The sequence below is a fragment of the Coregonus clupeaformis genome, chromosome 9 (genome assembly GCF_020615455.1).
Source record: "Coregonus clupeaformis isolate EN_2021a chromosome 9, ASM2061545v1, whole genome shotgun sequence".
Classification (NCBI taxonomy): Eukaryota; Metazoa; Chordata; class Actinopteri; order Salmoniformes; family Salmonidae; genus Coregonus; species Coregonus clupeaformis.
In genome coordinates, this window is record NC_059200.1 from 24,114,150 (window position 1) to 24,128,118 (window position 13,969).

A 13,969-nucleotide genomic window follows, 5' to 3' on the forward strand; every position below is an offset into this window, starting at 1 on the left:
GATTCAATTCTAGCCTACGCCATAAAAGAGAGAGCTTATCATCACCATCATCATTTAAACAGCCAGTGTCTACAACTGCTGACTCTGAAGGGGGATGGGATACAGATTGAGGTTGCAATTCTACAATGATCGTTTTACTGTGCCCCAGTGTCATATCAACATTAAATGCTATAGTATTATAGTGAATATGGCTGTTATAGATAGTCTACCTTCCTGCCAGATACTGTTACACAAATTGTATAAAAAATTACACAAGCCTGTAGGCCTATATCATTTTCATAATTGCATTGTCAATTACGTCAACATCCACATCAGTTCATAATCGTATTATCAATTAGACCCATCTGCATGATCTCCTTGTCATCACCACACCATTTCCTATTAGGCTACTTATCCTGCCCTTACTGTACAGTTTTAACCTATATGTAAAGAACTTAATTTCCTCCAGATATTAGGCTAATGATATTTTAAATTAGGCTAGTAGATAACATTGATCGCTCTTCTCGGTCAGACACTAGTGTGCATTAAACGTAGGCTAGGCCATGGATGAAAACAAAACATTTAACATTTAACCGATACAATGTGCAGGCTGTAACCGCACAATACACAACACTTGCGGGTTAAAAAAAAGAATCTAGAATCTTACCATGTCCTCTCCCTCTGCATCATGTAGCGATATACCCACAGAACTCAGCCCACTAAAAACCAGTCAGTAATACCTCTAGACAGAGAAAACAAAGCAACACAACATTGAACAAAGCAAACCGCTAATGGCACCATATAGGCTAAACCTGTCAAATTTAGGCTACAAAAGGGTTTGAGGGGGGTGCGAGCGAGAAGAAGCAAAGAGAGGAATTAACAAATGAATGAAAGAATGAATGAAAAGAACAACAGAGCAGGGGCTGAGAAAGAAGAGACGAGAGGACAGAGGACTGCATCCTCTTTCTACCTCATGAATATTGCATCAATATTCTCAAAATGCATCCTCCCCTTAAATTGACAAATTCTGGGTATCCATTTTGCAGGTTTATGCTTGCTGGTGCATTAAAATGTATAATGAAAAAGACAGATCCTCCTCGCGTCAGTCCATCAAATATGGTTTCTGTTTCAGAGCAATTCTCTCTGCATCCTTCCCACTGTGTTAACGTCTTCCCCTCTCCAAAATGAGGATTCCATCTTGACACAATAAAACAACCAGGCAGGCGCTCACATTTACCTTTCGTCTGACACTGGCAGTGAACGTAGCACTGCACTGGATGGATGAGGATTTCTGTGAATCTGTTAAGGGGTGTGTGTGTGTGTGTGTGTATGACACTGTATGGATGGATACCACCCCACCCAGCAGATAGCTAAACCAGAAAAACCCTGCAGTCAGCTGCTGAGCGACAATTGCCCTTCCCTTGACACCACAAAGGAAAGGTAGGCAGACACTTAGTTGCGTGAGCTCACACACAACCCAACTAAACCAGCCCTTCACAGCACAATACAACCAGGGATTAACCAATGATGACGTCAACACAGACAAAGAAGACACAGCCACTGTCAGACTGACCCCATAGCAACCCTACAGCGTCCAAAGAAAGACAGCATCGCACAGCCACAATGACACGTCTGCTTTGTTGGAGCATAACCGGTAGCTAGGCTAAGCAGAAGTCTCTCCCTCTCTCTCTCCCTCCAAAAGGCTTAGCGGCTACGCCTCGCTATTCACACAAACACACCATTATTCCCCCAGGAGCTCCCTGCCTGCCCCTAATCCCCATTAACAGAAAGAATTTTAAAAAATGTGTCTCTCCATTTTTGTCCGTTGTAGAAAGGAGAAGCGGGGGCCTTTTCAATAAATGACAAAGAAAAACCCTTACCCCATTTCGATAGCAGTGACAGCCTCCATCCCATCTCCCTCTCAACTGTGTCCGATGCTGAAAGCACATCCAGCCAGCACCTGGTCACATGACCACCCGGTACAGCCAATCGCCTGGCAGCGAGGATCAGGCAGGGACAGCCCTGTTCTGCTGTTTCCGTGGCTGGTTCTGCAGTGACCGATGCTGGCTGGCTTCCAGCTCTGTGGCACAGCTGCTTCTCCCGGCCGACTCAATTCAGGCTTTTATAAAGTGGTGAGGGAGGAGTCTACCGTGTCCGGATGAGAATTCACAATTTTCTGGATTCAGGTTCACTCAAATATCGTTTTAAGCTTTGTTTTACTATTGACAGTTACATTTGATTTCAGGATTGTATGTCGAGTTGCTCTCCTTAAACATAAGTCATCTTATTTGTTTCTGAATTGTTTAAATCAAACTTTTCGCTGCCAGCTCCTCATATCATGGCATAAAAACGACAATCCGTCTACTGAATTAGCGCACATGTGCACTAGGCCGGTGCTCGTTGTCCCTGGCTAAACTAGCTGGCTAGCTGAACTATGCTAGTTTTCGTCCTCATTGACAAACTTCATAAATACTCCACCCTCAACTTCAAAACTCCTTTGTTACTTATTCAATAATGTAACTAAGAAATTTGCTGTAAAGAAACGTAAACGATGTTGAATAGTTATGACTGGTTCGAGATATCTGTCGTAAGATGACAGTGGCGAAGGATATCATCGCTACTTAACTTGGGCTGTCCCCGACAAAAAAATATCTTGGTCGACCGAGAGTTGTCTTTTCTTTCGACCAATCGATTGGTAGACATTTTTAAATGAGTACTTTTTCCATATATAGACACACCCTACATGTTTTAATAAAATCAACTATATGCATTGAGCTTGTCTGATGCTTTAAGTGCACTGTTTGATGAAATAATTAAGACACACAAATGACTAGAGGGAGTCCGACTGCAATTGATTTGATTGTGTCAGGCTGGGCTCAGACTTATTGCGCTGTGTTTTAAAAAATGCCAGTGTGACTAGCACCCGTTGTCCCGCTCTCTCCTCCCTGCTGCAGCGACCACCACAGAACACCAAAAGTGTTCATCGCGCTGTCCGTGTTGCTGAAGCTGCAACATAATTACAGCCAAAATCCCTCATTTGTTTAGGAAAAACATTCCCTATTCCCTCAACCCTTGCTCTCTTAACGTGGCACATGTATGCATGTGACCAACGGGGCCTGTCCTATAGTCTATCATAATTGCATCAATAAATTGGTTATAACAAACTCCGAACACCGTAACAGCATAATGGATGCAGAGGACGTGTCAAACTCGAAACAGGGGAATGTTTACTGGTTGCTCAGGAGGGAAAGGGGAAGTCAGAAGTGTGGAATACATTTGATTAGTTGTGGAAACTACTGGCGATCAAAGAATGTAAACAATGAATGTAAACACTAATTAAATTATAAGGGTACCAGAGTCTGTTGTAACATTATTTTTTGTAAAGCCTTTATTACAGCAAAGACTAAAAAACAGTCGCATGCATTTGTGAATGCAATTGCCGACATGGAAAGCTTTATTTATTGTTTATGCTAATTATTAAAGGGTCGCTTTGTTATTTTAAAACTACACTGAACAAAAATAGAAATGCAACATGCAAAGTGTTGGTCCCATGTTTCATGAGCTGAAATAAAAAAAATACTTATATGAACTGTAACTCAGTAAAATCTTTGAAATTGTTGAATGTTGCGTTTATAGTTTTGTTCAGTATAAAATGCTTGATTGCATTTCAAATCATGAATGACTCGTATGAATGATGGATTGATTGATACAGTAGCCTATATAAGTAGCTTATTGAAATATAGGCCTAAGTAAGTCACTTCTTACGCCTACGGCTCGATGGTGGTTATACAAGGCTGCTATACTATGCCTACGAATGATATTACTTACTATTATAATGATCATAATAATAATAATACAATAACAATAAAGAGATCAAGAAAAGGAGGGTATAGGAGTGAGAGCTGCGCAGCTGCGTATGTACCCTATTAGGCCTATTTGTACCACAGGTGCATATAGATTACAATATTATACTTTTTCTGACCGTTTGGAAGAGTGTAAACACTAAATAAATTATAAGTAATACCAGAGTAGCACCTTTATTACAGCATAGCATAGATTAATTTGTGAAATTGTTTATCCAACATGTTGTGGTTGCGTGAGGCTTGGAGCTCACGGAATCAGTAGGCTATTAAACAAACATTCAAAACAGGCAACAGAAGCAGGATCTGTTTTATTTCTGTAGATATATTGATGATTCATAAAGCCAGGCACATTTAACAGTTTGGCTATTGATTATAGACCTAATTAAGTTGGGCTTTTGTCTCTTCACTTTCTTAGACAATTAAGACAAGGGCTGTTTTCTCGTCTCCTCACTCCGCTGCTGGCTCCTCCACATTGTTCTCAATACCAATATGCTGGTTAACTTTGCTATTATGCGCATAGCAACATGGTCTAGGAATAGGCGCCAATTCAACAGTGCACTGATGTTTCAGAACCGCGGACAGCGACCACTATCCAACACGGGAGAAAGCACATTTGTTATAAAATTATATTATTTTTATTAGTGTCGCACCATTGTTCTTACATAATATAACCATATACAATTTCAGTAGCATGTCTTAGTGATGGAATGTGCCATCCCCACGGCCTCCACAATGGATTAGTCCACTCAGACAGGCACGAATCAGACAGGTGTCTTGTACACCATGACATTTTTTTATAAATATTTGCGACTGCTCGACTAAAGAAATCTCGGTCTACCAACAGCAGCCTATTGACCAAACAACTGGCCAGTCGACTTAATGGGGTCAGCCCTATACTTAACACCGATCCAGTTCAGTTTTGAGATCCACTGGCATCATTGACATAGGGTTAGGTAGACGTTTCTGTCTGGTCTTGGAACTGTGAAAACGGGCAGCCTTTCCCCGCTTGGCTCCATGGGATATGTAGTGATTCTGCCAACACAGCCAGATATGTACAGAGTCTTGTACCCTTAACCTTTTTTCAACTGACTATCATATTTGTTGCTTAAATCAGACTTTATTAATATAATGAATAATCCAGGAATGTCACAAGTTAAAGAAAACTGGAGAAAATCAGAGCCCTGAAGGTCACACCACTGACCGGGTCGCAGGGGATGGAGGTTAGGGGGTAACCATACACCACTGAAAGCAACACAAAACCAACCCCCAGAGAATCAATAAATGACAAACACAAATATGGGGCAAACACCCAGGACCAAAACCAAACACTGATTTAACAACCTGCACAATTGGGTTAACCCTCCCATAAGCTAATAGGAGATTGAGTATTAGCTTAGACCTGTTAGACAGACAGAAAGGATCTCATCATTTTTTACATTTTAGTCATTTTAGCAGACGCTCTTATCCAGAGCGACTTACAGTTAGTGAGTGCATACATTATATATATATATATATATTTTTTTTTTCATACTGGTCCCCGTGAGAATCGAACCCACAACCCTGGCGTTGCAAACGCCATGCTCTACCAACTGAGCTACATCCCTGCCGGCCATGCCCTCCCCTACCCTGGACGACGCTGGGCTAATTGTGCGCCGCCCCATGGGTCTCCCGGTCGCGGCCGGCTACGACAGAGCCTGGATTCGAACCAGGATCTCTAGTGGCACAGCTAGTACTGCAATGCAGTGCCTTAGACCACTGCGCCACTCGGGAGACATGAACAGAACAGAAATAAATCCTGTTTAAACAAATTAGCCTAGTGTTCCCCCGGAAATAGACAGATAGCTCTGTCTTATTGACGTGGATGTCGATTAAGGCAGCCCCCCTCACCTCTCTGATTCAGAGGGGTTGGGGTAAATTACCTCGACTAACCGGTGCCCCCGCACATTGACTCTGTACCGGTACCCCCTGTATATAGCCTCGCTACTGTTATTTTACTGCTTTTATTTTTTACTTATCTATTGTTTACTTAACACTTATTTTTCTTAAAACCGCATTGTTGGTTAAGGGCTTGTAAGTAAGCATTTCATTGTAAGGTCTACACCTGTTGTATTCGGCATATGTGACAAATACGATTTGATTTGAAATGCGGAAGAAACATTTCAGTTGAATGCATTCAGTTGTAAAACTGACTATGTATCCCCCATTCCCTTATTGACCACCTAACTGCTAGCTAGCCAGTTAATATAAATATATATATAGCTATAAGTTATATATACAAATGTTAGCTAGCTACAGTTGAAGTCGGAAGTACACCTTAGCCAAATACATTTAAACTCAGCTTTTCAAAATTCCTGACATTTAATCCTAGTAAAAATTCCCTGTCTTAGGTCAGTTAGGATCACCACTTTATTTTAAGAATGTGAAATGTCAGAATAATAGTAGAGAGAATTATTTATTTCATCACAATTACAATTACGTCATTTAGCAGACGCTCTTATCCAGAGCGACTTACATTATTTTTTTTCATACCCCCTGTGGGAATCTAACCCACAACCCTGGCGTTGCAAACACCATGCTCTATCAACTGAGCTACATCCCTGCCGGCCATTCCCTCCCCTACCCTGGACGACGCTGGGCCAATTGCGCGCCGCCCCATGGGTCTCCCGGTCACGGCCGGCTACGACAGAGCCTGGATTCGAACCAGGATCTCTAGTGGCACAGCTAGCACTGCGATGCAGTGCCTTAGACCACTGCGCCACTCAGGAGACTCACATTCCAAGTGGGTCAGAAGTTTACATACACTCAATTAATATTTGGTAGCATTGCCTTTAAATTGTTTAACTTGGGTCAAACGTTTCGGCTAGCCTTCCACAAGCTTCCCACAATAAGTTGGGTGAATTATGGCCCATTCCTCCTGACAGAGCTGGTGTAACTTAGTCAGATTTGTAGGCCTCCTTGCACGCACATGCTTTTTCAGTTCTGCCCACACATTTTCTATAGGAGAGAGGTCAGGGCTTTGTGATGGCCACTCCAATACCTTGACTTTGTTGTCCTTAAGCCATTTTGCCACAACTTTGGAAGTATGCTTGAGGTCATTGTCCATTTGGAATACCCATTTGCGACCAAGCTTTAACTTCCTGACTGATGTCTTGAGATGTTGCTTCAATATATCCACATAATTTTCCTTCCTCATGATGCCATCTATTTTGGGAAGTGCACCAATCCCTCCTGCAGCAAAGCACCCCCACAGCATGATGCTGCCACCCCTGTGCTCCACGGTTGGGATGGTGTTATTCGACATGCAAGCAACCCCCCCTTTTCCTCCAAACATAACGATGGTCATTATGGCCAAACAGTTCTATTTTTGTTTCATCAGACCAGAGGACATTCCTCCAAAAAGTACGATCTTTGTCCCCATGTGCAGTTGCAAACCATAGTCTGGCCTTTTTATGGCGGTTTTGGAGCAGTGGCTTCTTCCTTGCTGAGCGGCCTTTCAGGTTATGTCGATATAGGACTGGTTTTACTATGGATATAGATACTTTTGTACCTGTTTCCTCCAGCATCTTCACAAGGTCCTTTACTGTTGTTCTGGAATTGATTTGCACTTTTCGCACCAAAGTACGTTCATCTCTAGGAGATAGAACGCGTCTCCTTCCTGAGCGGTATGACGGCTGCATGGTCCCATGGTGTTTATACTTGCGTACTATTGTTTGTACAGATGAACGTGGTACCTTCAGGCATTTGGAAATTGATCCCAAGGATGAACCAGACTTGTGGAGGTCTAAAATTATTTTTCTGAGATCTTGGCTGATTTCTTTTGATTTTCCCATGATGTCAAGCAAAGAGGCACTGAGTTTGAAGGTAGGCCTTGAAATACATCCACAGGTACACCTCCAATTGAGTCGAATTATGTAAATTAGCCTATCAGAAGCTTCTAAAGCCATGACATCATTTTCTGGAATTTTCCAAGCTGTTTAAAGGCACAGTCAATTTAGTGCATGTAAACGTCTGACCCACTGGAATTGTGACACAGCGAATTATAAGTGAAATAATCTATCTGTAAACAATTGTTGGAAAAATTACTTGTGTCAAGTAGATGTCCTAACCAACTTGCTAAAACTATAGATTGTTAACAAGACATTTGTGGAGTGGTTGAAAAACAAGTTTTAATGACTCCAACCTAAGTGTATGTAAACTTCTGACTTCAACTGTAAGTTAGCCATGTTGTGAAGACCACTCATCTGCTGTTGACATCAGGATATGATTTGAGAGCACTAGTTAGTTAGCTCCAAAAAAGTGGTTAGTAACTTTAGCTGCATGCTGACAGGGATTACAGAGACATCCAGGTGGAAGTCAAACCCATTCCCCTGTGAGATCTAAATCCATAACAATAGCAGCCCCATGCTCCACTCAATAGATCCCCATCATGTGAGTGGAGGAGCACTGAGAGAGAACACTGGATGTCCCGGCCTTCACAGCAGGACCTGGGTTCAGGAGGAGCTGATATTCCAACCAAGCAGAAAATAGTACTAAAGTGTTTAGGCTATAGGCTGTTATAGGATTAGGGCTATAGCCAGATGTTCTACAGTGCGACTATATATATATATATATTTTTTTTTTTTTTCTCTCTCTCTCATGGAAAAAGTATTTGTTAATGCAGGTTGTTTTTTTTCATGCAAATAAAGACTGTTTGTGAAAGAGCAAGGGGAAGCCAGACATTGGCAGCCAGGGACCCTTGAACTACGTCCCAAATGGAACCCTAGTCCCTATATAGTGCACTACTTTTGACCAGAGCCCTAATGCCCCTGGTTAAAAGTAGCACACTATGCAGGGAATGAAGTGCCATTTGGGACACCGTCTTGTTGGCTGGCCTGGTCCCCTCTCTCTCATTGGTGGTGTTGTTGTCCTTAGTATAATTCTCACACATTCATTCTCCTATTTGTGCGGGAAACATTTTTCATTGACTTTGTTCAATTCCAGGCAACAAGCTAAAGATATCTCAGAGAGAGACGAAACACTGACAGTCCTCCAACCCAGTCAATGCAATAGTTGGGTACCGATGGGAATAACAGTAATTTCAATAAATGGGACCACTTGACAAGATATAGGCCTATGGCTTGACACTGCTAAAACTGTTAGGGTTTCCACAAGAGTCTATGTAATACACCAAACACGTCATGGTAATATACAGGAGTTTTCTATCAACATGGAAAGATGAATGCAATAAAAACACTATCCCAGAATAACTTGTGGGTGTCTGTGTTTACCAAAAAAGGCGAGACAGGAGAAAGTGTGGCTGTATTTGAGGTAACCACAAAGGTTACCAGATGGTGCAGAGAAGTGCAACATTGGAGGGACAGGTGGCATATAATGCTGTCTCGCATAGGCTGCAACTCAATCTTTGGGCCCCCCACACATTTGTTCATTTCCACCACCAGCACACCTGATTCAACTAATCAAGATGAATAATAATAATAATAATAATAATAATGCCATTTAGCAGACGCTTTTATCCAAAGCGACTTACAGTCATGCGTGCATACATTTTTGTGTGTGGGTGGTCCCGGGGATCGAACCCACTACCTTGGCGTTACAAGCGCCGTGCTCTACCAGCTGAGCTACAGAGGACCACAGGTGTGTTGGTGGTGGAATTGAACAAATGTGTGGAATGGGCTGGCTGGGGGTTTCCGAAGGCCTCTGTTTGCGAACACTGGGCTACAGAAGGCAAGACAAGCAAGTGTTTGATGTTGAAGACAACAGCAGATGAGGCAACTGAGCAGAAAAACAACAGTATCTGGTTAATTTGAGACATTAAATACTTCCTCTATTAAATCTCTGCATTATTCCATCCTGTGTATAATATACTTTACCACCCTACTCTTCCATTGTAGTTACAGTACTTTTCACGATGTCAAGACAAAGCTGTCCATCCAGCTATTATTACAGACTTGCCATAGATATCTGAAATCCCAGGTCGACAACATCCTAGCGCCTGATTAATAACAGTGTATGTGGCTAATTTGTCACCCAAAGGGTTTGTTTAGGCAATGCAATACAAGCTAAGTTACCGGATACAAAGTAGCAAGCCAGTCGAACTTTATGGAACGTAAAGTAGCTGTGGCGATTGTAACATTGTAGTTATCAAGTTATTCGTACATTACTCAACTTTGTATCACACGCTCGTGATACATGAAAACGTTCAATTATTTTACAGCTCGGTTATTAAAAATAAAAAAACGTTGACGTCAGTAATTTTTGGTGTAAGAAATTAACTAGCAAAACGTTTCTTCACAAAGTGCTGGCAGCTTGCCAAAAACAGTGTCGTCCTCTTCTTTGCTTCATTCCCGACAGCTAGCAGTAGCCTAGGATAAATGTAGGCTACATATCAGAAACTAGCACGGAAGCTAAGCTGAGAAGTTCATGCCAGCTCATTTCCATAGCCATGCTCAAAATAGTTGACATGAGCTCGTGTCCTACTCGGTTGAAAGGGTCTACCGGAGGTACTTGTATTGCCATATTAATATGTAGTTTTCTTCCAGTCAAAACAACAGGCTGCTTCCTAGCTAAAGTGTAGCAGATTACTCGCTAAAAAGCTAGCTAGCTCGCGAGCTAACATTTAGCTAAGGTAAATTATCTTACCTGTAACGTTATCAACATTCGCTCCTCTTTGCACCAATAGTTTATAGTGTATTCCAGGGTGAAAATGTCCTATCAAAACCTTGAATGTAACTTTACACGGGGGTCCATTCCTATACTTTGAAACGTTACATTCTTCAAGACTCGAACTAAACTTTTTTCTATTGTGTCTCCCTCCGCTTTTTTTCTTTGTACGCTTGCTTCCTTCGTTACGCCATGTTGTCTCTACTGTCAGCTTGCGCGCATGCTTGATGATGATGATGCGAAAAGGATAACCGCCCTCAGGCCGTGAGAAAGAAAGGCGGTGCTATCTGGGATCCTTGGGACGTCCCTACCCTGAACCCTATACCAGGGTTTCGCAAACTAGGTTCTCGGAACACCAAGGGTTGCACGTTTTGGTTTTTGCCCTAACACTACACAGCTGATTCAAATGATCAAAGCTTGATGATTAGTTGATCGTTTAAATCGGATGTGTAGTGCTAGGGCCAAAACGTGCACCCCCTGGGGTGCCGAGGACTGAGTTTAGGAAACCCTGCCATAACCCCTACCGAAGTAGAGGGCGGTGCCTCTGGAATTCAAACACTGATTGAGTGAGTAGGTGAAGTTATGGAGATTGTACTCCTATTAGAGAGATGGTGAGAGACAGTTCCTCAGTTTAGGGTTCTTTAATGTTGATTAGAGATTAACAATGTTTGCAATTCTGTGCCATGTCACTCAGCTGTGATTATCCAATTTACTGTCCATGTATCCATACAAGATGTGGTCTGGAAATAATAAACATGAATACAATGGCGTCAATACTAAGATAAGGCACACATTAATTTAGCAATAACAAAACAAGATATACGGATCTCATCTATTATAATAATCCAATAACTGAAACGAAAATACAAGTAGCTAGCAACATCAGACTAGCCAGCTAACAATGACAAGGGAAGATGTAGCTAACAATGTTAGATAGCTATCATAAAAAACGAGATACATAATGCTGTAATGACATAAATATTCTTAAACTATTGACAACTTCGTCGGGAAAACAAATACCTTACTTATTATTTACGCACAGTGACTAAATTGGTTAGTAAGGAATAATGTCAAAAAACTGAGATTTGTATTCACAACAGTTCTGACGAGTTGCACTTGGTAATGAACTGAACACTCTGCAAGTGTGTGATCGCTGTGATGTCATCCATGAGTTCTTAAAGGGACATGGCTGTTAAAAAAGTGACTAATATTTTGTTTTCTTTCTCTGTCTTTGCTATTCGGAACCCTAGGGACGTCCAATTCTGACGTCACCCCATTGAAGTAGACATTTAAAATGGCTAATGTTAGGGTAGGATTCCGAATAGCAAAGACAGAGAAAGAAAACAAAATATGAGTCACTTTTTTAACAAATTCAACACTATTTGAAATGTTCCTGTCAATCAATCAATCGATGAAATATATATTTTTTATGAGGCCCTTTTTACATCGGCAGTTACAAAGTGCTTATACAGAAACCCAGCCTAAAATTCCGAACAGCAAGCAATGCAGATGTAGAAGCATGGTGGCAAGGAAACACTCCCTAGAAAGGCAGGAATCTAGGAACAAACCTCTATCTGATGTGTGTAGCCTACCAGCCTACTCTATGGGAGGTTGCGTATGCTATACCCTACTGACCCACTTTCCTCAGTGAAAGTGATTTGTAGGCTTAAGTTGTTTGAATTTTTCCTGTCTATCTGATATCTGGGTGGGAAAAAGCATGGAAATAGAATCCTATTTCTATGTGAAAAAGTGTGTAGCCTAGCCTAGGCCTAAGCCTACTTATGGAAGGTTGATTTCAGTCGTTGATTACTGACCCACTTTTCCTACAGTAGAGGTAAGTATCCCACCTTTAACTGGCAATTACACCTTATTCATTTGTGTATTCACAGGCTATAACACACAGAAGTAGGCTTCACATACATAAATCCATATAGAAATATATTGGGCTACCCTTATCTGAAAACAGAGGAAATAAGGTCATCATGTGCATTCCACACTGACCAACATAACATTACATTTGACATTTTAGTCATTTAGCAGACGCTCTTATCCAGAGCGACTTACAGTTAGTGAGTGCATACATTTTTCATACTGGCCCCCCGTGGGAAACGAACCCACAACCCTGGCGTTGCAAGCGCCATGCTCTACCAACTGAGCTACAGGAGGCCCTATATATCACCTACAGTGAGGGGGAAAAGGATCCGATCCCCTGCTCATTCTGCACGCCTGCCCACCGACAAAGAAACGATCAGTCTACAATTCCAATGGTAGGTCCACCTGAACAGTGAGAGACAAAACAACAACAAACAAATCCAGAAAAAACGCATGTCAAAAATGTCACAAATTGATTTGCATTCCAATGAGGGAAACAAGCATTTGACCCCCTCTCAAACAGAAAGATTTCTGGCTCCCAGGTGTCTTCTATACAGGCAACGAGCTGAGACCAGGAGCACACCCTTAAAGGGAGGACATAAGAACAATAGTTGAGTATTGGTTGAACTGAATTGATTACTGGAATGGAGGGGGAGAATAACTTATTAGTTTCCCACCTCTCTTTGGTTATGGGTAGACATTGGCAAAGACCGACCACCAGATATCAGTACAAAGCAAGGTAGCACTTACAGCTCTGAAAATATGTGAGCATAGATAAACAGAACATATCCCAAATAAAGTAGCAAGTTCTCCCTGCAATCTACTGTAGCCTACAGTGGGTTTTAAAATAGGTATTTTGAAATAATGTACAGGCATACCAATGTCCACACATACACATACACAGAGAGAGAGAGAGAGAGAGAGAGACCACTGCAAATCCCCGACAGGTGGCATAATTGTATCATCTATAAATGCATTTTCGCTGCATGGCTTCAATTGGTGGAAAGTCCAGAGGGGCGGAGTCATTTGTGCGGGGAGCTTTGTGGTGAGAGATGCGCACTGCTCCTTAGCAACCGGCTGTCTGCAACGCTGAAGAGTGGCGAGGTTTCGGCTCATTTTTCTAAGCGGACAAGTGCAGGCCACGCCTCTACCTTCACTTGTATTATTGCTGGATATAAAACAAATTCAAATGAAAGACTTGGAGATCAAAAGCGGATCACTTTTAAAGGAATTCATATTTGTCTTGGACATCCCTGAACATTGAACCTGGGTGACACTGAAGAGCACATAACCCATGTGCTTATTGGACATACAAGACAAGGAAGGAGCGCTGCGGTTTGGAGTAAGTTTTCCACATTTTAATAAAACATAAATAATTGTAAACTACTGCATATAAATAAATAGCCTACACGACTGTCCTCAAAGCTCAAAATTGAAATAAGGCTGATTTGTTGAAAGACCGACCTACAATCCAAAACAAAAGGTTTGGGAATATTTGGGAGAGAGCATAAACGTGTGTAGCCTATTTAGACCCTTATAACTACAATATTATTATAAGCATTTGTTTACAGTATTGTGAGTAGTTTATAACGGCT

At 41.7% G+C, this 13,969-nt stretch overlaps 2 protein-coding genes across 9 annotated transcripts in view; one reads left to right on the forward strand and one right to left on the reverse strand.

Moving 5' to 3' along the window:
- The window catches only part of LOC121573502 (adenomatous polyposis coli protein-like), a 36,523-nt gene extending 25,810 nt beyond the window's left edge, over positions 1-10,713 (reverse strand). For 2 of the 6 annotated variants that reach the window (XM_045222525.1, XM_045222521.1), the window contains exons 1-2: positions 1,860-2,065; positions 647-721 (exon numbers count right to left, since the gene is read on the reverse strand). The gene's annotated coding sequence lies outside the window, so the exon portion shown is untranslated. Of the gene's footprint in view, positions 1-646; positions 722-949; positions 1,821-1,859; positions 2,066-10,481 lie in introns of those variants that run through there. The other 4 variants (XM_041885551.2, XM_045222522.1, XM_045222523.1 and 1 more) reach the window with 4 other exon arrangements.
- Positions 10,714-13,454: 2,741 nt separating this feature from the next.
- The window catches only part of LOC121573503 (band 4.1-like protein 4), a 117,399-nt gene continuing 116,884 nt past the window's right edge, over positions 13,455-13,969 (forward strand). For all 3 annotated transcript variants that reach the window (XM_045222526.1, XM_045222527.1, XM_045222528.1), the window contains exon 1: positions 13,455-13,716. The gene's annotated coding sequence lies outside the window, so the exon portion shown is untranslated. The remainder of the gene's footprint in view (positions 13,717-13,969) is intronic.